Here is a 25,023-nt window from a genome sequence, read left to right as displayed (position 1 = left end):
TACATCATGATATATAATAAAATAATTATACAGCTCACCTTTGGGAGGCCAAGCCAGGTGGATCACCTGAGGTCAGGAGTTCAAGACCAGCCTGGCCAACATGGCAAAACCCATCTCTACTAAAAATACTAAAAATTAGCCCAGCATAGTGGCAGGCACCTATAATCCCAGCTGCTTGGGAGGCTGAGGAAGGAGAGTTGCTTGAACCTGGGAAATGGAAGTTGCAGTGAGCAGAGATTATGCCATTGCCCTCCAGCCTAGGCGACAGAGTGAGACTCTCTCTCAAAAAAAAAAAAAAAATTATACAGCTCATCATAATGTAGATTCAGTGGGAGCCCTGAGCTTGTTTTCTTGCAACTAGATTCTCCCATCTGGGGGCGATGGGAGATGGGGACAGATCATCGGGCATTAGATTCTCACAAGGAGAACATAAACTAGATCCTTCACATGAGCAGTTCACAATAGGGTTTGTGCTCCTCTGAGAACCTAATGCTGCTGATGTGACAGGCGATAGAGCTCAGGTGGTAATGTGAGTGATGAGGAGTGGCTGTAAATACAGATGAAGCTTCACTCACCTCCTGCTGTATGGCCCAATTCCCAACAGGCCACAGACCTGTACCAGTCCATGGCCCCAGGGGTTGGGGACCTCTGCTTTACAGCACATAACAAAATAAGTATTATTGTCCCTGTTTTAACATGAGGAAACTGACATTCATAGTCTTGCTCAAGGTCTCAAAACTAATGAATGGAAACAGCAACTCCTACTGATTCCAGTGTCTGTACTCTTTACCTTAAAATACATCTTGTCCTGCTTTGTGTTGAAGAATGCCTAGAATGACATATGAAAGGTATTTTCTCTTAGCAAAGAACATATTGTATGCCAAAGGAAATTTAAAAATTCAAGTGAAATTATGTGTCTGCTAAAAGTAGACCATCTTTAGTGTTGAAATTCCCTAACATATCTCTCCTTCCTTGCAATAATGTTGCAATATATTCAGATTTGCTAAACAGTATCTGTATCCTCAGACGCTTTGCTTCAAATCCTTTAAATATTTTCTCTATTATTTTTGTCTTTTACTTCTCATCTCTTTTCCTTCTCTTGCCATAAGATAGAAGCCTCTAGCCACTGAATTCTGGTCAACTTCAAGCCAAAGGTGACTAAACAAAATGGGGATAGGAAGGTAGGCTTCCAAAGGATGAACAGAATGGGAGAGGAAGAGTGTTGATACTTAAACCCAGAGCCATGCTTTAATAATTATGTGGCTTAATTTTTTAAAGCACCTGATTAAGCTGTATTTCAGTATTAAATACTTTTGGCTACATTTGTCTTCTGTTCAATAAGTACAAACACGTTTTTCTCACTACATGTGTCCCGTTAACAATTAGGCTACTTTGACATTTAATGATCTGAGTGTCCGCTTCCAAAATAATGTGCCCTGCATGTTCTTGTGATGCTAAAATTGTAGAAGTTAGGTCATATTTTTTAGCTTGCTGTTCTTCTTGAGGGTTATAGTGCAGCAAGCTTTTCTGTGCATGACCATCAATCCACCAATACTTATCAAAGGCACACAGGGTACAGGATCATACCCCATGTTATAGAGTGGTAAGTTAAGGAAAGCAAAGATAATATCTGACAGGTTTAAAAATAGAGGAAATAGAGCACATCCAATCAGGGGTCCTGGAATCATAGAAGAGGCTCAAGAATCTGGTGGCGATAAAGTCCAGTAAGCATTCTGGTGTCTGTGTAGAGACAAAATGTCAGATGTAGGTTATCATAAATGGGTAACATCAAAGGGCAAGAAGTTCTGTGCTACGAACTTCAAAGCCTGTGAATGGAACATCTTGTAATGCAAGAAAGTAAAGACATACTTAAATAATAATTAGGACATGTTACAAGATTCTAAGAGGCATTTTGAAAGGGCTCCCACTAGTTAAATCTGGAACAATTTGAGCATCAATATAATGACCATAAGAAATCACAACCCATTAAATAGGAGTACATGAGTCCATGCAAATATTAATAAATTAAGTAATCAACTGATTATGAAGAAATGTTCTTTCTTATAGTACAGTGTAGTATTAAATGTATAAAGAATGATACAATTGGAAAATCATCATTTGGCAACCATAAAAATGATAAAGGAGTGAGACAAAAATCACCAATTGTCTCAGTTTGTTCAGGCTGCTATAACAAAACACCATAAACTAGGTGGACTCTAAGAACAACAGAAATTTATTTCTTGCAGTTTTTGAGGCTGAGAAGGCCAAGATCAAGCTGCAGGCAGATTCAGCATTTTCTGAGGGCCTGCTCCTGGGTTCATAGATGGATGTCCCATTGTGTCCTCAAATGTCTTAGGTGTCCTCAAAGGGCAAGGGAGTGCTCCAGAGTCTCTGTTATAAGGGCACTAATTCCATTCATGAGGTCTCCACTCTCATGACCTAATCACCTAACAAATGCCCTATCTTTTAATACCATCATATTGGAAGTTAGGATTTCTACATAGGAATTTTGAAGAGACATAAAAACATTTGCCAAAACTAGTGAGGGGACATTTAATGAGAAATAAGACATTTACCTAGCTGGCCTCAAAGTATCCTACCACAAGATATCTATTAGTTACAAAGTGAAAAATAGCAACCTGAAAGTGGATAAATTTTGCAGACACCACCTTTACCAAGTGATTAAAATTAACATTATCAATAATAGCATAAGACAACATTAAGTGCCTTCTGATATGATATACTGGGAATAGTACGTTACTTCTGTAGTATTGTTTCTTTTTTAAGACATAACCTGAATTATTCATGAGGAAACAGTAGATAAACATCAAGAATCATTAATTAAAAACATAAGTTGACTGTACTCTTGAGAGTTATCATGTTATAAAAGACAAAGACTGGAACTGTCCCACATTAAAAGAGACTCAGGAGACACAACTGATTGCAAAAGGATCACCTTTTACTGTAAAGTACTTGATTAGGGCAAATGGTGTCTTCTGAACAAGGCCTATGTATAGTACTGTATATAGATAACAGTACTAAATCAATAATGCTCTCTTGATTTCAAAAAGTGCCCTGCAGTTATATGAGGGAATATCTTTGTTTTAAAGAAATATACCCTGAGGTATGTGAGGTAATTAGTGGTAATTAATAATGTCAGCTACTTATTCTCAAATACTCAAAAATTGACAGTTGATGGGTAGAGAAATCAAATGTGGTAAAATATCATTTGAAAAATCTGTATGAATATGGAAATATTTTGTAGAATTCTTATAACTTTTTTGGAAATCTAGAATTACTTCATAATAGAACATTTAAAACAACATAAAATTGAAAGTTGCCAAATTTAGTTGTATATATTTGTTCTGGCTATCTATTGCTGCATAACAAATAATCTAAAACCTTTCAATTTAGAAAAACAAACTTTTTTATATCTTATGATTTGGTGGGTAGGAATTGGGGCAGGGCTCAGCTGGATGATTCTTCTACTCTCTTGAGGTACTGACTGAGATCAGTTGGTGCTATTCAGCTGCCAGCTGGTTTGCCCCTGCTGGAAGGATCCATATCAGCTTCACTCATATGCCAGACATCTTGGCAGGGATAACTGGCAGGCAGGAATTAGTTGAAATAGTCATCTGAAACACTTACATGTAAATCAGATGTCTGACATGATATCTCAGGGCTGTAAGTGCAGGTTCCCAGAGAAAGGAAGTGGAAACTGACAGTTTCTTAAAGCCTAGATCCAGAGAGAATGGCACATGTCTGCCATATTTAATTATTCAAAATAGTCACAGAGCTCACCAGATTTAAGGACAGGAGACACAGACTGCACCTCTCCATAAGAGGAGTGTCAAAGAATGTGTGAACATCATTAATCGGCCAAAATCATTGCCCATAAAAAACCTTTATTTCCTCCATTATTTGTTTGTGTTTTATATTATTGATTTATTGTCTCATCTTTATTATTTCCTTCTGCTAGTCTTCAGTTTGTTTTGCTGTATTTTGTGTGTCTTGAAAAGGAAGCTTAGATTGTCCTCTTTTAGCTCTTATTTTTTCTAATAAATAGATCCTAGACTTTAAATTTGTATCTAAACACTGCTTTAGCTGAATACCATTAATTTTCATATATAATATCTCAACTATCATTTAATTAAAAATATTTTCTTTTTCTTTTCTTTTTTTTTTTTTTTTAAGAGAGACCGGGTCTCACTCTGTTCCCAGGCAGGTGTGCAGTGGCATAATCAGCTCATTGCAGCCTCTAACTCTTGGGCTCATGCAATCCTTCTACCTAAGACTCCTGAGTAGCTAGAACTATAGACATGCACCACCACACTCACCTAACTTTTTCTATGTGTATGGATAGGATCTTGCTATGTTGCTCAGGCTAGTCTCAAACTCCTGGCCTCAAGTGATCCTGTCACCTCGACTTCCCAAAGCACAGGCATGAGCCATGGTGCTTGGTCTGTAATCTCCATTATAATTTATTTTTTGATTCCTGGATTTAAAAGTGTTTAATTTCCAAAGGTTGGAAATGTCCTAATTATCTTTCAGTTACTAATTTTTAACATAAATTTATTCCAGTTAGAAAAACTAAAAATTATTCAAGGCTTTGAAACACATCAATATTTACTGTATGACCCAGGATCTTATTAATTTTTACAGTGTTTCATCTGCAATTAAAATAATATGAATTCTATCATTGTTGGGCAAAACAGTCTACATATGTTTATTCAGTCAAGTTGGTTAATTGTGTTTCTAAGATTTTCTCTATCCTTTGAGAATTTTTGTTTACTTTTTAAAAATAACTTCTCAAGAGATGTGTTAAGGTCTTTTATTATGATTGTAGATTTTTCTATTAAAATGTTTAGTTATATAATTCTTTCCATTAAATTTTTCTATTAAATTTTTAGTTTTAGATTTTTCTATTAAAATGTTTAGTTATATCAATTTTTTACTGTATGTATTTAATAGTTTTTTACTGTATATATTTAATAATTACACTATCAGTGGATAAAGATTTGGGATTTATGTTCCTAGGAGACTGACCTTTTTATCATTTTGAAATATAAATCCCTTTAGCTACTAATACAGATTGTCATAAGAATCTACTTTTTCTAATGTCAATATAGCTAAGCCAAATATTTTTTGGTAAGTGCTACTTGCATGATATACCTTTTACATTTTACTTTCAACTTTTCTGCATCTTTCTATTTAAGATGCACTCTTATCATCATATAGTTTGATTCTGGTATTCTAGGTCTTAATTAGATTATTTACTCAATTTACATTTAATGTTATTATAGTTATTTTCTATTTCATCCATCTATTTTATATTCTTGTTACTATCTTTTCTTGCTATCTTTAGGTCAAATAACTCTTTTACTATTCATATTTTCTCTCCATTAGCATTTTAAAACTATTCCTTCAGTGATTACCCTAGGAACTTAACTATGCATACTTGACTTAATGTAGCCTAATATAAATTATTACTTTAAACTTTATGCACTTATAAAGATGTCTCTAGCTATAAGAGTATGAGACACAAATTAAGCACTTAATATATATCTATGATATTATAGGAGGGAAGTAATATTTAAAAGAGCAGATAAAGTGAGACTGCAAAGTGTAAACATTTTAATTAGAGCTTTCAAATTCTTAAAATATTTGCCTTATGTATTCTTCAATCTCTCAGAACTTACATTACTTTACAAGTGTTTCTCAAAGTACTGACTGTGAACTACCTGCAATAAAATACTGAGAGTGAGGGAGAGGGGTTGTGCTTGTTAAAAATGTCAATTCCTGGGATCTAGTCTGTGCATAAAAATTAGAAATTATGCATGCTTGATTTCAAGAACCTACCAGTTATATGAAAGTATCGTATAATTAATCCAGTTGTTCCTATTGACTTAACAATATGAACTAATACTGCTTCTAAATGGGTTATGCATCTTCATGTCAGGATGCCTGGATTAAAATTCTAGTGTTTACTACTTATAAGGTATGTGACCTTGGGCAAGTTACCTTATATCTCTAACCTTTAGTTTCTCATTGTGTTAAATAAATGTAATAGCATATACCTCATATATTCATTGTGAGAATTAAATATATGTAGAGTACTCAGAATAGTACTTGACTTATAGCAAGTATTTAAGAAATGCTGTTTTTATATTACATTATCATTAATAAAAATGATTATATTCTAGTTTTATGCCACCGTTCTACAGGTAAAAAATATTAAAAATTTGGGTGTACCTGAACTGACCATTAATTTTCTGAAGTTGATTTTCCTGAAATCAATTTATTTTGTTATATTCAGTCTCTGATTCCCCTAAGTATAATTTCAGAAGGAAAAAATCTAGGTAATTGATTGTTCTAATCAGTTACGTTTTGTTGATAAAAGTTTTGCTGAATTTATTATCCCTAATTTCAGTAAATTCACAGAAACAATCTATCATTTATTTAATTGCCAGGATACACTCTCTTTTGGAACACATCTTCCAGCAATTCATGAGTAAAATAGGACCTGGAAATTATGCTATCACAGTTGTGGATAAATGGTCTGGTTTAACTGCTCAGTGAGACAGATGAAAAAATTATTCTCAACTCCATGAGCAACACTATTGGATAAGGTACCTGTACCATTATCCATTAAGGTACCATTTTAATTTAAAACTGCATTTTAATTGCATATGGATACTCATAATGAGTCTGAGTTTGGCAAAGCTAGAAGGATTGGTGCTCAAGGAGATGAAAGAAAAAGATCCAACACTCTGAGGAAAAGACCATTCAACCACAGCGCACCTCAAAATAACTATTTTCATTCTAGCCTTAGTGCATGTAAAAGAAAATGCTTCTCTCAGCTGCTGTACAGTATAGCTGCAAGTGGTTTCCAAATCAAGCTATTATGTTTGCCTTGACCTAAGTGAATTCCAAGGAATACAAGTTCTGGAAGATGTCAGTACACATTCCAAAAATGATAATATCTATAGCCAAGAGACTTTGGAAAAAAATGTGTTAAACTAAGTTAACTATTTTTTTACTGTGAAAAGATAAAAATAAAGCTTTTTATCATTTGTCAATGTAAAATATGATTTTCCAGAGGCTATACTGACCCTGTGCTTTCCAAATTATTTGATTATGAAGTTAAACTTTGTCCCCACAGAGCCTCTCACAGAACTTATGCTCACAGAACACACACTTGATGGGAAACTCTGTTCCAGTGAATAAGAAAGATAGAAAATACCAAGGAAGTATCTCTTTATATTAAGGAGAGAAAAGTATCATTTCCTTCAATGATTGAGGAAAAATACAACCAAGAAATTGTAATTGGTAAAGGGAGAGCACTTTAGAAAAACTTTATGAAACTGTATTTAAAATTTCTTCCAACCAACACCCAGATCTTGGTTTCTCCACTAAGATGAAGCAGGGCTCCTTGGAGATATGGATAATCCTAGGGCTTGGCCAGGAAAAATACTAGATGACCCTGGTACATCTTATAATGACAGAAAATAGGAAGTGTTAAAAAATTAAGAACACAATAATAGATGCATGTCAAAGGGATATTAGAGACAACTGAAAGAACTCCCAAAGGTCAAAGGCAGAAAAATTTAACCAACAAAATAAATACATTAGTATCGGGTTATAACCCAAATTATAAAATAAATGTATGTGAGCCCATATTGATATAAACAGTCCATTGAATAAATAAATAAATAAATAAATAAATAGGGAGAAGAGACAAATCTGTCTTACAGAAAAGTTCCAAATGATGTATGTGAATACTTTCTATTCAGGAAGTGGAGCCAAACACTTATACAACCCATTCCCCAGACCTCTCCTATGTGGGGTGCACTTAGCAACTTGCTTCAAAAGTATAGAGCCTGAAAAGGGAGAATAAAAGTAACTCAAAATGGAGAAACCTGGCAAGAACTACCTGGACTAGATCATGGATAATACCACCAGCAGTAAGTCATGTTGATAGTGTGGACCTGTATTAGCCTGCCAGGCCTGCTGTAACAAAGTATCACAGCCTAGATTACTGAGCAAGATGGCTGAATAGGAACAACCCCAGTCTGCAGCTCCCAGTGAGACCAATGCAGAAGGCAGATGATTTCTGCATTTCCGACTGAGGTACCTGGTTCATCTCATTGGGTGAGCAGAAGCAGGGTGGGGCATTGCCTTACCTAGGAAGTTCAAGGGGTCAGGGAACTCCCTCCCCTAGCCAAGGGAAGCTGTGAGGGACTGTGCCATGAGAGATGGTGCTATCCGGCCCAGATACTACAATTTCCCATGTTCTTGGCAACTGGCAGACCAGGAAATCCCCTCGAGTGCCTACACTACGAGGTCCCTGAGTTTCAAGAACAAAACTGGGCAGCCATTTGGCCAGACACCGAGCTAGCTGTAGCATTTTTTTTTTCTGTACCCCAGTGGCGCTTGGAACGCCAGTGAGACAGAACCATTCACTCCCCTGGAAAGGGGGCTGAAGCCAGGGAGCTGAGTGGTCTCACTCAGCGGATCCCACCCCACAGAGCCCAACAAGCTGAGATCCACTGGCCTGAAATTCTTGCTGCCAGCACAGCAGTCTGAAGTCGATCTGGGATGCTAGAGCTTGGTGAGGGGAGGAACATCTGCCATTACTGACGCTTGAGTAGGCGGTTTTCCCTTCACAGTGTAAACAAAGCGGCACAATGTTCAAACTGGGTGCTGAACCCACCACAGCATGGCAAAGCCACTGTAGCCAGGCTGCCTCTGTGGGCAAGGCATCTCTGAAAGAAAGGCAGAAGCCCCAGTCAGGGGCTTATAGATCAAACTCCATCTCCCTGGTTCAGAGCACATGGAGAAAGGGGTGACTGTGGACGCAGCTTCAGCAGACTTAAATGTTCCTGCCTGTTGGCTCTGAAGATAGCAGCAGATCTCCCAGCACAGCACTTGAGCTCTGCTAAGGGACAGACAGCTTCCTCAGATGGGTCCCTGACCTCCGAGCCTTCTGATGGGGAGAAACCTCCCAGCAGGGATCAACAGGCACCTCATGCAGGAGAGCTCCAGCTGGCATCTGGCGGGTGCCCCATTGGGACAAAGCTTCCAGAGGAAGGAGCAGGCAGTAATATCTGCTGTTCTGCAGCCTCCTCTGGTGATACCAGGCAAACAGGGTCTGGAGTGGACCTCCAACAAACTCCAGCAGACCTTCAGAAGAGGGGCCTGATTTTTAGAAGGAAAACTAACAAACAGAAAGCAATGGCATCCACATCAACAAAAAGAATGCCCATGCAAAAACCCCATCCGAAGGTCACCAACATCAAAGATCAAAGGTAGATAAATCCATGGAGATGAGGAAAGACCAGTGCAAAAAGGCTGAAAATTCCAAAAACCAGAATGCCTTTTCTCCTCTAAAGGGTCACAGCTCCTTGCCAGCAAGGGAACAAAACTGGACAGAGAATGAGTTTGACAAATGGACAGAAGTAGGCTTCAGAAGGTGGGTAATAACAAACTCCTCTGAGCTAAAGGACCATGTTTTAACCCAATGCAAGAAAGCTAACAACATTGATAAAAGGTTACAGGAACTGCTAACTAGAATAACTAGTTTAGAAAAGAACATAAATGACCTGATGAAGCTGAAAAACACAGCACGAGAACTTCATGAAGCATACATAATTATCAATAGCTGAATCGATCAAGAGGAATAAAGGATATCAGGGATTGAAGATCAACTTAATGATATAAAGCACAAAGACAAGATTAGAGAAAAAATGAAAAGAAATGAACAAAGCCTCCAAGAAATATGGGACTATGTGAAAAGACCAAAACTATGTTGGATTGGTGTACTGGAAAGTGACAAGGTTAATGGAACCAAGTTGGAAAACACACTTCAGGTTATTTTCCAGGAGAACTTCCCCAACCAAGAAAAACAGGCCAACATTCAAATTCAGGAAATACAGACAACACCACAAAGATACTCCTTGAGAAGAGAAACACTAAGACACATAATCATCAGATTCACCAAGGTTGAAATGAAGGAAAAAATGTTAAGGGCAGCCAGAGAGAAAGATCAGGTTACCCAAAGGGAAGCCCATCAGACTAACAGCAGATCTCTCTGCAGAAACCCTGCAAGCCAGAAGAAAGTGGGTGCCAATATTCAATATTCTTAGAGAATTTTCAAACCAGAATTTCATATCTAGCCAAACTAAGCTTCATAAATGAAGGAGAAATAAAATCCATTACAAACAATCAAATGCTAAGGGATTTGTCACCACCAGGCCTGCCTTACGAGAGCTCCTGAATGAAGCACTAAATACAGAAAGGAAAAACTGGCACCAGCCACTGCAAAAACAAACCAAAATGTAAAGACCATTGACACTATGAAGAAACTGCATCAACTAATGGGCAAAATAACCAACTAGCATCATAATGACAGGATCAAATTCACACATAATGATATTAACCTTAAATATAAATGGGCTGAATGTCCCAATTAAAAGACACAGAGTGGCAGATTGGATAAAGAGTCAAGACCCATTGGTGTGTTGTATTCAGGAGACCCATCTCACATGCAAAGACACACATAGGCTCAAAATAAAGGGATGGAGGAATATTTACCAAGCAAATGGAAAGCAAAAAAGCAGGGGTTGCTATCCTAGTCTCTGATAAAACAGACTTTAAACCAAAAAAGATTAAAAAAAAAAAAAAACAAGGGCATTACATAATGGTAAAAGGATCAATGCAACAAGAAGCACTAACTACACTAAATATATATGCAACCAACACAGGAGTACCCAGATTCAGAAAGCAAGTTCTTAGAGACCTACAAAGAGACTTAGACTCCAATACAATAATAATGAGAGACTTTAACACCCCACTGTCAATATTAGACAGATCAATGAGACAGAAAATTAACAAGGATATTCAGGACTTGTACTCAGCTCTGGACCAAGCAAAACTAATAGACATCAACAGAAATCTCCACCCACTCTTCTCAGCACCACATAGAACTTATTCTAAATTTGGCCACATAATTGGAAGTAAAACACTCCTTAGCAAATGCAAAAGAAAGAAAATCATAACAAAACATCTCTCAGATCACAGTGCAATCAAATTAGAACTCAGAATTAAGAAACTCACTCAAAACTGCACAACTACATGGAAACTGAGCAACCTGCTCCTGATTCACTACTGGGTAAATAACAAAATTAAGGCAGAAATAAATAAGTTCTTTGAAACCAAAGAGAACAAAGACACAACATAATAGAATCTCTGAGACACAGCTAAAGCAGTGTTTAGAGGGAAATTTATAGCACTAAATGCCCACAAGAGGAAGTGGGAAAGATATAAAATCGAAACTCTAACATCACAATTAAAAGAACTAGAGAAGCAAGAGCAAACAAATTCAAAGGCTAGCAGAAGATAAGAAATAACTAAGATCAGAGCAGAACTGAAGGAGATCAAGATGCAAAAAAAAACCTTCAAAAAGATCAATGAATCCAAGAGCTGGTTTTTTGAAAAGATTAACAAAGTAGATAGACTGCTAGCCTAACTAATAAAGAAGAAAAGACAGAAGAATAAAACAGACACAATAAAAATGATAAAGGGAATATCACCACTGATCCCACAGAAATACAAACTACCATGAGATAATACTATAAACATCTCTATGCAAATAAACTAGAAAATCTAGAAGAAATGGATATATTCCTAGACACATACACCCTCCCAAGACTAAACCAGGAAGAAGTCATATCCCTGAATAGACCAATAACAAGTTCTGAAATTGAGGCAGTAATTAATTTCCTACTAACCAAAAAAAGCCCAGGACCAGACAGATTCACAGCTGAATTCTCTACGAGAGGTACAAAGAGGAACTGATACTATTCCTTCTGAAACTATTCCAAACAATAGAAAAAAAGGGATTCCTCCCTAACTCATTTTATGAGGCCAGCATCATCCTAATACCAAAACCTGGCAGAGAAACACAAAAAAAGAAAATTTCAGGCCAATATCCTTGATAAACATTTATGTGAAAATCCTCAATAAAATACTGGCAAACTGAATCCAGCAGCAGATTAAAAAGCTTATCCACCACAATCAAGTTGGCTTCATCCCTGGGATGCAAAACTGGTTCAACATATTCAAATCAATAAATGTAATCCATCACATAAACAGAACCAACGACAAAAACCACATGATTATCTCAATAGATGCAGAAAAGACCTTTGATAAAATTCAGCACTCCTTCATGCTAAAAACAGTCAGTAAACTAGGTGTTAATGGAGCGTATCTCAAAATAATGAGAGCTATTTATGAGAAACCCACAGCCAATATCACATAGAATGGGCAAAAGCTGGAAGCATTCCCTTTGAAAATTGGCAGAGGACAAGGATGCCCTCTCTCACTACTCCTATTCAACATAGTATTGGAAGTTCTGGCCAGGACAATCAGGCAAGAGAAAGAAATAGAGTATTCAAATAGGAAGAGAGGAAGTCAAACTGTCTCTGTTTGCAGATGACATGATTGTATATTTAGAAAACCCCATCGTCTCAGTCCAAAAACTCCTTAAGCTGATAAGCAATTTCAGCAAAGTCTCAGGATACAAAATCAATGTGCAAAAATCACAAGCATTCTTATACACCAATAATAGACAAACAGAGAGCCAAATCATGAGTGAACTCTCATTCACAATTGCTACAAAGAGAATAAAATACCTAGGAATCCAACCTACAAGGGATGTGAAGGACCTTTTCAAGGAGAACTACCAACCACTGCTCAACGAAATAAGAGAGGACAGAAACAAATGGAAAAACATTCCATGCTCTTGAATAGGAAGACTTGATATCGTGAAAATGGCCATACTGCCCAAAGTAATTTATAGATTCAATGCTATTACCATCAAGCTACCAATGACTTTCTTCACAGAATTAGAAAAAACTACTTTAAATTTCATATGGAACCAAAAAAAGACAAGGATTGCTTAGGATTGTATAGCCAAGTCAATCCTAAGCAAAAAGAATAAAGCTGGAGGGATCATACTGCCTGACTTCAAAGTATACTACAAAGTCTATACCACATGTCCACAACCATGTGATCTCTGACAAACATGACAAAAACAAGCAATGGGGAAAGGATTTTTTAATAAATGGTGTTGGGAAAACTGGCTAGCCATATGCAGAAAACTGAAACTGGAGCCCTTCCTTACACCTTATACAAAAATTAACTCAAGATAGATTAAAGGCTTAAACATAGGACCTGAGATCATGAACACCCTAGAAGAAAACCTAGGCAATACCATTAAAGATATAGGCATGGGCAAAGACTTCATGACTAAAACACCAAAAGAAATTGCAAGAAAAGCCAAAATTGACAAATGGGATCTAATTAAACTAAAGAGCTTCTTCACAGCAAAAGAAACTATCATCAGAATGAACAGGCAACTTACAGAATGGGAGAAAATTTTTGCAATTTATCCATCTGACAAAGGGCTAATATCTAGGATTTATAAGGAACTTAAACAAATTTACAAGAAAAAAAAGACAACCCCATCAAAAAGTGGGCAAAGGACATGAACAGACACTTCTCAAAAGAAGACATATATGTGGCCAACAAACATATGAAAAAAAGCTCATCACTGGGCATTAGGGAAATGCAAATCAAAACCACAATGAAATACCATCTCAGCCAGTTAGAATAGCAATCATTAAAAAGTCAGGAAACAACAGATGCTGGAGAGGGTGTGGGGAAATAGGAATGCTTTTATACTGTTGGTGGGAGTGCAAATTAGTTCAACCATGGTGGAAGATAGGGTGGCAATTCCTCAAGCATATAGAACTAGAAATGCCATTTCACTCAACAATCCCATTGCTGGGTATATACCGAAAGGATTATAAATCATTCTAGTATAAAGACACATGCACACGTATGTTTATTGCAGCACTATGCACAATAGCAAAGACTTGGAACCAACCTAAATGCCCATCAATGATAGACTGGATAAAGAAAATGTGGCACATATACACCATGGATTACTATGCAGTCATAAAAAAGAATGAGTTCATGTCCTTTGTAGGGGCATGGATGAAGCTGGATACCATCATTCTTAGCAAACTAACACAGGAACAGAAAACCAAACACCTCATGTTCTCACACATAAGTGGGAGTTGAACAATAAGAACATATCACAGGGAGGAGAATATCACACACTGGGGCCTGTTGGGGAGTGGGGGCCAAGGGGAGAGAGAGCATTAGGAGAAATACCTAATGTAGATGACAGGTTGATGAGTACAGCAAACCACCATGGCACGTATATACCTATGTAATAAATTTGCATGTTCTGCACATGTATCCCAGAACTTAAAGCATAAAAAAAGAATATGGATTAATTTTTTCACAGTTCTGGAGGCTAGAAGTCCGTGATCAAGGTCCTGAAAGGTTTGAATTTTTCAGAGGCCTCCTTCCTTGGTTTGCAAGTGGCCGCCTTCTTTCTATGTCCTCAGTCAGGGTTGTCTATGTTCTAATCTTCTCTTCTTATAAGAACATCAGTTAGATTGGATTAGGGCCTACTTATAGGACTTCATTTCACCTTAGTTATCACTTTCAAGGCCCTCTCTCCAAACATAGTCATTTTGTGATGTGCTTGGGATTAAGACTTCAACATACTAATTTTGGGGGATGCAGTTCAGCCCGTAACAGCACCCCGAATATAATATGATGAGAAAAACATTTCAATTCTGTGGTATTAGGTCCTATAAATTCCTAATTCAAATCTAGCCACTAGAAAACTATCAGACAAACCAAAATTAAGGAACATTTATAAACTATCTTACCAGTACTCCTCAAAATATCAAGGTCATCAAAAACAAGGAAAGTCTGAGAAACTATTGACTAGAGGTAACTAAGTAGACATAACTACTAAATATGATATCCTGGATGGTATCCAGAAAGAAGAAAAAGGACATTTGTGGGAAAATGAGTGACTCTTAAACAAAGTTTGGAGTTTAGTAAACAGCAATATACCAATGCTTGTGTTTTTAATTTTGGAAAAATGTGGCACCAATGTAATATTTTAATAATAGAGGAAACCCCATTAGTAATATATGGGTATTCTCTGTACTATCATTGCAATTTTTATGTTAAAATTCTATTCTACTCTAAAACAAAAAGTTAATTAGAAAATTAGTCTGTTCCCTATTGTGTCTAAATATGTTGAGACCATTTAGAATAAGAATATGGTTTGACCCCTTAAAAGTCTAGTGTTGGAAGAAATTATAAAACTCTATAATGAATGCCATTTGAAATCAAAGGGAAAAATGGAGAACGCTGGCTGTTAAGAAAACTTTGTATGATTGAGTGGTAATGATTCTGGAATTTATTTCAGGTTTTAAAGATATGGGAAAGAGGTAGATATGGGGAAGTAAAAATATGCCAGACAATTTCCCTTACCAGTAACTTATAAAATGAACAGTAATAATTAAAATTTTAAAATTAGTAAAAACTCATTAGCAACAACCACAAAAAGGAAGAAAACCATTATAAATTCAAAAAGTGGTGGTTAATGGAAGAAACAGGAAATTATAGTTTGGAACCCTCTAATATGTTGGCCCTACCCAGAAGGTAAATATGAGAGAAAAAGTTGAATTTAAAAATTGTTGAGATGTGTCACTGATATTCTTTAGTTTAAGAAGAAAGTAACTAAAGAACTAAAGAAGCAGCACTGAAAAAAGTCAGAGGAAACCCTACAAGGTATAAACCTCTCCAGGTAGGTATGGTACATGAGAGAGGCAGTAAGGCAGCTGGGGGCTACTATCTCCCAGGGCACTGTCCAGAGTTAGGTAACAATCTAAAACCTAGAAAATGGGATATAATGGTTAGGTGGAGTAGGACTTTGCAGAGGACAGATAATACAGAGTTCAACTCAGATCACTCAGAAAGGGTCATTTTAATCTCCAAGAACCACTGTCTCTCCCCATCCAACCCTTAATACTTAAAAAAATTGAATTAACAACAAATCTCATCCTTCAAACCATAGCCCAGAAGAGGGTAGAAAAACTGGTACCTGATAAGGACATCAAAGATAACATACCACCCTGTAGCAGAATAAATTAAAAACAAGAGCTATGCTGATTAATTATGACCAAGAAGAAATTTTATTGCAACAGTGCTAATATACTAGAGGAAAAGAAAAAAGGAGGGGAGGAAGGAAAGGAAAAAGGAGGGAGAAAGGAAGGATAAAGGAAAGAAAGTAACATGTTATGAATGTGCTCAAGCAAGACCTAGCATGGAAGGAAACATAACCCAAGAAACTAAAGCGAATTCCTCATGAATGCCTTATGTCATAGAAAATCTTAGTTAGGATCTAAGAGTTCAAAAACAAGAAGATAAAGCAACAGAAAGGACTAGACAAGGAAGCTACAGACCAAAGGAAGCAGATTAAGAACCACTGCAAATGAACAATCCAAACCTATCATTACAGAACTAATATATTAGTTAGAGCCTATAAGGGGCAAAATAGACTTATCTGGTTTTTGAATTAATGACTTGCGATAACCACAGTAAATAAAGAAGAAAAAATAAAGCAATCAAGGAAACAATGACAGACTTGATGACAAAAGCAATAGAATGTAAAGATAATTGTGATTTGAAGTAGAAAACTCAACAAATTGAACTGCAAGTGCACTTAAAGATATGATACAGAATATTTCCATGGGTGAAATCTTCATATTTGAGAAAAGCTGACAGAGAAAAATCAACAGCAAATACACATTGGTTAAGTAATTCAACTTCAAAGATAAATAAAGAATTCTCCAGGGCACCTGAGAGAATAAAACAAGTTTTCTACAGGGAACAAAAGGAGTGTGGCCTAAGAACTTTTTTCTGAAGTTTATTCTCAGACGATAATGGAGCAACGTCTACATATTCTGAGAGAAAGTATGACACAAAAGTATGTATCCAGCCCAGTTGTCATTTAAGACAGTGATACAGTAAATATGACACGAACAGCAGTGTTCATGATAAAGGAGGAGGAGAAGGAAGAAATTCTGAGTTCACACCTTCGTCTTCCAAGAAGACCTATTGGTCCATCCTTACTAAGTATAGATATGGATTTTTATGAGCTCCATACTTTGGTTTTCTTCCTTAATCTTAGAAGGTTTTTAAAATTTATTTTTTGACAAATGAAAATTATATATTTTATGTACAACTTGTTTTGAAATGTGCGCATATTGTGGAATGGCTAAATTGAGCCAATTAACATAGGTATTACCTCACATACTTTTTATTTTTTTTTTTGTGGTGAGAACACTTAAAATCTATTCTCAGCAATTTTCAAGAAGACCATACATTATTATTAACTATAGTCCTTTGAAAGTTTTTTCTTTTTATAAATAATCATTTGGTAAGGAAACATTTATTTCAAGGTTAATAATTCCTTCAGTTTCACTTGTTTTTTTTCTGTTAGATTAAAAAAATTAAATTTAATATTTTTTATCTTTAAAAAAGCATGTATTCTATCATCCAATTCTTAAATAATTATATCTGGCTCACTTTCTCTTTTCCTCTGTTTATACACATAGAGATTGGAAAATGTTTCCCAAATGTAACACTGGTGTATAAACAAAGGGAAACAGTGTGGTGGGATTTTGGATGAGTTATCTCTTCTTTGTGCCTCTCGAAATTGTTACATTTATTTTTAAGATAAGCAGGCATCATTTTATGTAGAAAAAAAAGTTGTTATCTTTAAAACCTACGGCTACATGGAGAAAAGAACAAAAATTATCCTTTTTTAATTCTTTCTTATGCCTTTGAAAGAAAAAAAAAACAGTGAAATGAGCACAGGAAAAGGCTGTTTGCAGTGTGGTTTTAGATTAGAAGAGTATTTCACCTTCAGAGGGGTTTGCCCATTAGTAACAGTTGGGTCTCTGTCTGAGGAAGTCCCACAATGAAGTACTCTCTGTTTAAATAAGCAACAATTAAAAGCACCATAAGGGCAGTTTATGCCAAAAATGAAAATCAGCTTCCTGAGAGACCATGGTCAAACAGAACAAAAGGTTCTATGCCACACCTGGAAGTCACCTAGAAAAAAGAAAGTAAAAGTTTTTCTAAGATTAAAAAGCAAAACAGTGAAAAGTAAGCAATAGTTAATAATGGGCAAGTTCAATGGCAAACTGTACTTAAAGTTATCAAGAACTGGCAATTGAAATTTATTACAGGGAGATTTGTAATTTTTATTAAGAATTCCAGTAAGCTCCAGATTTCTGGGTAATGTGAATTACTGGGAAGGAATTTGCTCTTTTCAGGCCAACATTTGATTTTTTTAATGATGTAATAAGGTCAATAGATCATAAGTCTCCATTATCTTACCTTACATTGACCCATTTAATGACTTTGAAATGTATGAATTAGGCCCTGTCAAGGATTGGACAAAGATTACTATGACTTTGCTCCTTTTATTTTTTTCCATTTAAACAATCTCTGTGCACTGTTTTCATAATTCTCACTTTCTCCTTACTTCTCAACAATCCATTCTTTCCTTTCTACCCCTTGTAGAATAATTTCCATTGTCTTCACATATAGTAGAGAATTTTAGGATCTGTCCTTGAGTAATTATAGGAGATACATGCATATAATTGCCTAAAGCCCCCTATTAACAATCTAGGAATGACTATTAGAGTTTACATCTAACAACATTGAACTAAATCTCTGCTAAGGGAAGGGCGCTTACAGGACCAAGACTAATTATTCCCAGATCAATCCCTACATATCTTGTGCAAAAATTATTTCCTGGTCAAATAAATTTAGGAAAAAAAAATCCATTCCATGTACTTCCCTTGATGGGCCCCAAAGCAGTGTAGAATATTAAAGACTTTGAGAAAGTCTCAAGAAAGGCACAACTATGGTTTTGTTTAGTCTATGCTTATTTCATCTGAGACCTGTTTCCCAGCCCCTATTTCCCACATCATTTCAGCAGCAGAACACACTTTGGAATTTCATCTAGAATTTTGTGTTTTCATGTTGTTATCTTTGCTGTAATAACTTTTTATTTATCTTTTTGTATTTTCTATTCTTTATGAACAGCTTAGATTCAATATTGTTTCTTTCAAAGGGCATAATTTTCTGTGTAGCTAAGCTTTGCCTATGCTCTTTGGACTTACTACTGATAAATAAGTTTTTGTTTCATCAGGGGTTTTCTGCTTTACTTCATACTCTATCTAAACAAATGCTCTTCTTCTAGCAAATTATTAAATAGTTTTTCTAATTTAATATAGTTTTGTCTCCTTTTACAGGCATAACATTATTCGGATTGCAACGATCAAATCACAATCCTCTCTAAGCTCCAACTCAATATGAGATCTCCTCTTATGTTGTTATTACAACTCATTTCTGCCCTTTAAGTCTCTAAATTACCTTTAGTAATTTTGATTTAATCAATGCATTTGGTAAACAAAGAAATTAGTAATCTTCTGCAGATATTCGTTTACCACCTAAATATTTGTGAAGCACTTGCCACATTGCAGCCACTATGCAAAGTGCTGGGGATACCATGATGAAAAGAACCCAAACATATATAAGGTCCCATGTCATTACTATCTAACACTGGAAACATACAGTAATTATAAATGGGCAAAGTATAACAAAAGAGAAGTATAAAGAGTTACAGCGCCATATAATAAGTTAATCTATGCTAGTCTGAAGGACCACAGGCTTCCCATGATTTTTAAACCGAGAGAGTCATTCATTAAACAAGTACTTATTAAGTACCTACTCTGGCACCATGCTAGAATTGGAGATGAAACATTAAACAGAAGACATAATCTTTGCCCTTGTGAAGACTCAAGTTTCATTGGAATGACAGAACACATAAATAAACTTTAAGTCATGAACTATAAGAAGTAATAGGTAGTGAATAAACAAAACATAAGGAAAACAGAGGACCTGCCAGGGTTGTTCTGGTGAGTACTCTCTAAAGAACAAAATCTAAGCTGAGAACCCAAGAATAGGAACCTAATCATTTTTGGATTTAGAGAAGGTGAGTTTCTGGCAATACAAGTGGCAAGGGCAAAGGCCCTGCAGCAGGGGAGAGCTGGCCTGAGTATGCTGGCATTATCAGTCAGGTGAGCAAGTGACAAGAGAGTTCCATTAGATGAAGTTGGACTTGCGCCCCCATGTGGGTCATGGCAAGAGTGACTGTTTTACTCCAATTAGGAAATTATTGATGGGTTTTAAGAGGAGTGGCATAATATGATTTAGATTTTAACAAAGTCATTTGGTTTCTGCCTGGAGAATGTATAGGAGGGAGCCAAGAGCAGAACTGGGAGGCCAGTACAGATGATGTGAAAACAATCAGAGGGAAAGATCACAGTGAAGGAGTTGGAGAAAAGAGGAACGGCAGTCCAAGCCTCCTGCTTTAGTAACACGGTAGATGGTGGTGTCATTTGCTGAACTAAAAAAGACTGGGGGATATCAGGTTTCTGGAGGAGGGAAATACAATAAAACTTTTTAGAACATGTTAAGTTTGAGATGTCTCTGACACATCCAAGCGCAGACCTCATGTAAGATATTGTATTTACAACTCTGGCTTTTAGAAGAGCCTCATCTGGTATTTTAAGTCAAAAAACTGATGATCACTTGAGGCCAGGAGTTCCAGACCAGCCTGGCCAACATGGCAAAACCCCATCTCTACTAAAAATACAAAAATTAGCTGGGCATGTTGGCTCGTGCCTGTAATCCTAGCTACTTGGTGGCTGAGGCACGAGAACCACTTGAATCCATGAGGCGGAGCTTGCAGTGAGGTGAGATCACATGCACCACTGCACTCCACCCTGGGCGACAGAGTAAGACTGTGTAAAATCAAAAACAAAACAAACAAACAAAAAATACCTGCTGAAATTACCTATCCTGTAGAGCTATAGAGAGACCATAACAAGAGAAGAAAATGGACCCAAGGACTCAGTCCTGAGAAAAATCCAACCAGTAGATTTTGGGTAGCAAAGAAAGAATCAGAAAAGCGAGTCAGTTAATGAGGTAGGAAGAAAGTGGAGTCTATTTCTGCAGAAATGAGAGAAGAAAGTGTTCAAAAATAATAGACTTACATGTCTGATTAAATATTGCTGAGAGGTCATGATAAAGATAGAAAAATTTCCATTTGATTGTGTCACATGGAGGCTTTTGCTTATCATGACCTGGGCATATATCTGAAAAAATGAATGTGAATAGTTTAAGTAAAAAGAAGGGCATGAGAAGATCCCATTCAAGGATAACAATGTATGTGAAGTCCCTAGATGGAAAAGGAAGAGGCCAAGGCATCAGAGATCCTGTGTGAATGAAACGTGGGCACAGAAGAGAGTGATAGGAGAAGAGGCTAACACAGGAGGGAAGAGATTTTATTAAGTATGGAGGATATCAATGTCAATGTGGTATGTCTTATCGGTATAAATAATATTTTCCCAAAAAATTAAAAATTTACTATGTAAAACTAGGGAGGTAGAATTAGGTAGAATATTCTAGAGAGAAGATATACCAGGTACAAAAGCCCAGCGCTAGGGAGCAGTATGGTACCCTTAGAGCATTGAAGTACTTAGCCATGCTGAAGTGGAGCACGTTGTGGAGTCGTGAGAGGAAATATTCTACAGGGTAGCTGGGGATCAGTCAGTCATGGGAGACTGTGGGTGCCATGCTTAAGTTTGAGCTTATTCTATAGACAGTGGTAAGACACTGAAGAACTCTAAGCAGCTGAATGAGGTAATGTGATTTATAATGATTAATATTTTGAAAAGATAACTCTAGCAACAGTGTGGGAAATAATTTGGGGTTGGGGGTTGGGGGAATAAGACTTGAAGCAAGTAGGCCATTAAGGGGACTATTGGAATATCAGATATAGGCAAGAAATGTTGACTGCCTGAATTAAGATGATGGCTGTGGAAATAAAGAAGGAGAACACAAATTCTCAAAATTTTAAAGAAGTGGAAATGAAAAAAATATTAATATTTGGAGGTAGGGTACTGTGTAAAGAGACTTTCAAGGTAGTTCCCAGGATTTAGGCTTGGGTGACCAGATGGATCTTAATACCATCGCACAAAATGGGAAATGAGTATATCAAGCAGCAAATAAAGAGAATGAAGATTTCCATGAGGACAAAGAGTAGATGTCATAGTATATGAAGTGAAGGAAGAAGTTGAAATACATAAGCTTATAGTCTGAAAGTGAATTATTAGAATTTGGGATTTTAAGGTAGGAGTTTTTCTAAACAATGAAATGGATCAAGATTTGTTATAGAAGAATAAAAAGACAGAAAAATAAAATGGAGCCAGAAAACTGATTAGAATTTTTAAAAGTCACATGCCTAATTGTTCTGAACATATGTTCAAGATGGTTGGCAATATAACTGGAAGCTTTCTAGGGGATAAAGGTAGGAACAGAATGAATTACAATGTTCATGGTATCTGTAAGATACAAATCAAAGAGTTGTTCATCAGAAGCCCAGGTTTCCAACATTCTAGGACAGAAAAATTTTTTTCCTTTGAATTCTCAAAAGAGGACACTGACTTTGGTTTTATAACTGGGGTGTGCTTCCTCTGATAGTCACGCCAAGTACCTGTTACTACTTAGACCCATGGGATAAACACGGCACATCTCTGTGGAATTGAAATTTATTTGAAAATTTGGAGGAAAATTATAATCATTTATTTGTATTAAAATCAACATGTATGTATGTAGTAGCAGAAAATAATAGGTGAGCTTTTAAGACAAAATATGGGTCAACAATTAATTTCTACACTTACAGTCGCATTCCTAAACTGAGAGATATCACTATCCTCCATCTTTTGAAGGTTATAGATATTCAGTGCTTTTCAAATTTTTCCATTAATTTAAACACTAGATAGGTAAGATCTTAATAGTAATCACTGTTATGGATTTTATATAGATTTTTGTTCTCTCGATGGAGGCTGGTGGTCCAATGTTAATGAAAGTAATACACTAGGGGCCAAAACAATGCAGAACACTACTCAGTTCTCTCTTGTTCTGACTTGAACCAAGGAAAAATTTTATCATGGGTTGCAATGCATATGTTTCACATAGTTTTTCAAAAGTGTTATTTATTTTAACACAATTTTTAAATAAGATAGGGCAACAGAGAGTTCAAGGTTATATTATTTGACAAGTATCTGGAGTGTAATTATATTATATTTCCAGTTAAGAGTTGGTTTATATGCACTGGTGATCACAATTTTAGGTAGGAATTGGTTAACAGAACCTAACTCATAAATAATATGTGCCTGAAAAGACTCTTCAAGAAGATCAGCTGAGGCATAACAGAAAGCTCACTTGAGTGTAAATGATTCCATGAGCAAAAACAAGATATCCTCCGAAAAGAAATTTGCATCTGTTACAACTTATAAACAGATGGATAACCAAATTTCCAAAGGATATATCAAGAACGTGGCCATGATAATTCTAAAATAGAAAAAATAAATTTAAGTAAGTGCTGCTGAACACCTGCTATAGACTTGGGAACAAATCTTCAAAAATCCTTTGAAAAATTGTTTACATTTAAATAAGTAAACTGATTGCACAATGTATCTGTAAATAATAAGCAAGATGGCTTGGTTAACACATTATTTCTAAAACCTGGCTTTGCCTTAGCATCACTTGAGAAGATTTTCTAAATCATAGATCCTCAGGCCCCACCTCACACATCTACTAACTGAAGATCTTCAAGGAGACTGTATGCCTAACAGGCTTTCCAAATAATTACTGTGCATGCAGATGTAGGGAGCTCTACAAGCCTGTTCACTATAAAGTAGATGGAGGCTAGATGTTCATTACCAAAAATAATTACACTCTTCATGCAATAGTTGATGTTTAGCTATTCTATCTGATGTTAATTAGACAGCACTGCTAAAATGCTGTTAATTTGTGACAATAAAACAATGTTCCCAGCACACATGAAGGTGATTGTTTCCCTAATCTCTTTACTTGGAGAATCAGCAGGTGCCTGCACCAAGCTCACACTAAAGAAGTATTGAGTTATTAAAGAACTAGTTGAAGAGAAGGGAAGTCAGTACACATCCCTATTTTATCTGCTGAAAATTATTATCTGACTCACCAGGAGACTGTTTCTAAGTGCAAGTTACATCAAAAGCTGCTGGCCTATACTGAATTCATTTAGTTAGACCTATAACTGATTCATGGACTTGGAGTCAAAGGCCACGAAACGATCAATAAAAGCTACACACAATCCTGTGTTGCATCTGACAAATTTCTCCCAGAGTTGATAAAAACAATAACAGGCCTAAATCATTCATCCACCCCTCTAATAAAATATAGGCTTAAGTAGCTTCAGCTTAATAATTTATCTGGAAGGACAGTCTTACAAGCTTAAAAAATATCCTAAAACTTTCAGAAGGTAAGTTACCCACTCTTTTTGCTTGTTTTATTACAGAAGGTTTGACAACACCCTCTATATTAAGAGGAGGCCATAACAGAGTCAAAGTTTAATAGACTGGCAACAAATTTAAGTATACTTACAAAACAGAACATTAATATTTTCGGCCATTTAGCTGTGGAAGCAAAGATACAGCTGACAGAAATCGGGGAACATGAATGGAGAGGTAGGAAGTAGAGGGAACATGGTGGAACTAATAATATCAAATAGGTGGAATGGGGAGTGGTCGACAGATGTTCTCTAAAGTTTGATAGAACAAGAAATAGAGTTTCAACATTACAAAAATAGACAGAAGACAAATGAAAAACTAAATAATACCTTTTAAAATAAAGAGGATTTTATTTTGTTCCTTTTATTTTTAGTTGACACATCATAATTATAGATATTTATGGGATACAGAGTGACATTTGATACATGTATACAATGTCTAATGATCAGATCAGGGTCATTAGCATATCTATCACCTGGAACATTTATATTTGTGCTATAAACACTCAATTTTTTTCTAGCTTTTTGAAAATATACACTAAATTATTGTTAACCATTTTCACCCTACAGTACTACAGAGCACTAGAACTTTTCCTTCCCATCTAAATGTAACT

The sequence above is a fragment of the Pongo pygmaeus genome, chromosome 6 (assembly GCF_028885625.2).
Source record: "Pongo pygmaeus isolate AG05252 chromosome 6, NHGRI_mPonPyg2-v2.0_pri, whole genome shotgun sequence".
NCBI classification, from domain to species: domain Eukaryota; kingdom Metazoa; phylum Chordata; class Mammalia; order Primates; family Hominidae; genus Pongo; species Pongo pygmaeus.
The sequence above is the reverse complement of the archived record's forward strand: the minus strand, read 5'-3'. Positions refer to the sequence as shown.